Source organism: Dromiciops gliroides, chromosome 3 (assembly GCF_019393635.1).
Source record: "Dromiciops gliroides isolate mDroGli1 chromosome 3, mDroGli1.pri, whole genome shotgun sequence".
NCBI classification, from domain to species: Eukaryota; Metazoa; Chordata; class Mammalia; order Microbiotheria; family Microbiotheriidae; genus Dromiciops; species Dromiciops gliroides.
The window spans coordinates 28,065,878-28,068,383 of NC_057863.1; the positions used below are offsets into that span (position 1 = coordinate 28,065,878).

At 38.9% G+C, this 2,506-nt stretch overlaps 1 pseudogene; it reads right to left on the bottom strand.

The window, feature by feature from the left end:
- Positions 1 to 930: 930 nt before the first annotated feature.
- On the bottom strand, positions 931 to 1,286 carry LOC122747101 (annotated as a pseudogene).
- Between the last annotated feature and the right edge of the window lie 1,220 nt (positions 1,287 to 2,506).

Here is a 2,506-nt window from a genome sequence, read left to right on the forward strand (position 1 = left end):
ACCTGAGTTCAAATCCGGCCTCAGACATTTGACACTTACTAACTGTGTGACCTTGGGCAAGTCACTTAACCCCAATTGACTCACCAAAAAAATAATAATAATAATATCTAGTACTTGGAAAATATTTTAAGATCTGCCAAGGGCTTTACATCTCACTTGATCCTCCCAACAACCTTATGCTATTATGATCCCTATTTTAGAACTCAGGAAACTGAAGCTGAGAAAGGAGCATGACTTGCCACAGTGTATAATAGTTGGTTAAAAAAGGGGGGGGGGGCATCATGAGAATGACCCAATATTTCTGGGTAAGGTAGATCTACTGAAAAAATCTAGCTGTCGATAATTTTAATCTATTTTTGTGTCCTGATATATGATACTATGTGATATATTTATTCATAATATTAAGCAGATAATCCTATGCACATACATCTTATGCATATTCATACTATTTTATTTGAAATGAAACAATATGCTAATTACAAAATGTCCTTAGCTTTATGAATACAACGGAATGATTGAGTCTTTGATTTAGTAAATGTTTTACCACATTGCTCTTCAAGCTACATATAATAAAACAATGCAGAGCTAATTTAGAAAAAAAAATTGTCCATTTCCATAAAGCACACTGAAAAATATTTCACAACATGTGGAGGAGATTCAAAGGATACTTTGCTAAGGACTACTTCTGTCCCATGCCCTTGGAACCTTGGTCAAGTCATTTTGATGCAGCTTCCCTCACTTGAATGCTTCAATTCCCCTGATTATTTGAATGTGGTAAATGGAGCCCATTTCTTTCCTTTGTATTTTTCAGTCTTCATTCTGTCTTGGCTTGATTACAGGGCCCATTAAATTGTAAGTACCATGAGCCCTCCCCTTTCATTTCAGTAGTAGAATGTGGCATGTGTAGGGAAGAGTGATATGAGGTGGCCCTTAGCAAAGATCTTCAGCAGTGAACATGCCTCAGGCATGTGGAGGATGGAGTCCTTGGCTGCATCATAGGGATGTTCCTTGGAAGGTATCTCTAAAACAGCAGGTATTGAGAGTTTGTGGGCATCCATTGCATGCCTTACCATTTCCTCAATATACTGGTTGATAAAGATGATACCAATGTCATTCCAATTTAAAAACTGCTGAAAGTTGTCCTTGATTTCATTGCTAGTCATGTCCTTCTCCAACACCAGGATGTTCAGGGGGTGGTACTTGTTGAGCTCTCCAATGCCACCCAGCAGGAAACCAGTGACGGTGTCATCTCCACTTACCGAGATAAGTTTCCCTCTCCCTGCCATTGTGGATGATAATAGGCTGCTGTCTCACACAGCTCCAGAGAGTGGTAGAAAGATGAAAACCTAGGGCCCATTTCTGCTCTTCTCCTCCCCTACTCCTACATATTTACCTGTTGGGTAAGCACATAAGAAGAATCCTTCAAGATATCTCAGCAGAAAGGCAGGACAATATCCATGGAGCTTGGGCAATCCCATCTTTAGGTGAAATGCAAATGTGACGCTGACACCAGGAGGTCCAGCCTAGCAATTAAGACTCTCAGTGACTGGCAAGCTACGGAAAATGTCCCATATGGAACATACTCCAGATGAGCCTGAGAAATGTTACTGTTTTGTTTGTTTTTGTTTCATTTTGTTTTGTTTTGCCAAACTCCTTGTCCAATAATCTATTATTTACAGGGTGTCGTTTAGAAACTTTTACCACGAATATTTTATTCAATATTTGTATTTTATACATGAGAGGAAGGAATTATGCATAGTGGACAGGGACAGCTGGTCTTGGAATCAGGAAAGCCTAGGTTCAACTCTCATTTCTAACACTAGACCCAAGTAAGCAGTCACTTAATGTCTCAATACCTTGAGCATTGCAAAAACTGGTCTAAGACTGGAAACTGCAGAGATGTCTATCTACATTGATGGAGGGGACTTCCTCACTTGGTTACCTACACCAATCAAATCAGAGGCAGGACTGGTCAAAATGTATGTGTATATACATATTAAGGGTATGTGTATGTAGATAGACAAACGGATGGATGGATGGATACATAGATAGATTGATACATACATACACACACATACATACATACAAAGATGGATGTGTATACACAGTATATATATATATATATATTATATATGTACATATTGTGAGAAAATAATGGGATTTGGCAGATACCCAAAGGCCCCACCTGAGATTAATTTAGAACTGATTGAATTAAGTGAGATTGACATAGATGATTAACCTATTAATCAATTAAAATCAATTAAGTTAAATCAATTAAAGGCACACCTGGTTGACTTCCAAGACAGAGTGTTCTCAGAGGCTATGGACTATGACATCAACATAAGATCACCCTCAAGTCTGGTGAACCAATGGTTTTGGATGACACTAACCAATCAGCTTGAAGCAGTGTGAAAGGACTGCCTCTCCTCCAGACCTATAAAAAGCTTCTACCCTCAGTTTGCTCAGGCAGTTCATGGTTGAAGTTCATGGTAGAGGACTTGAGGAA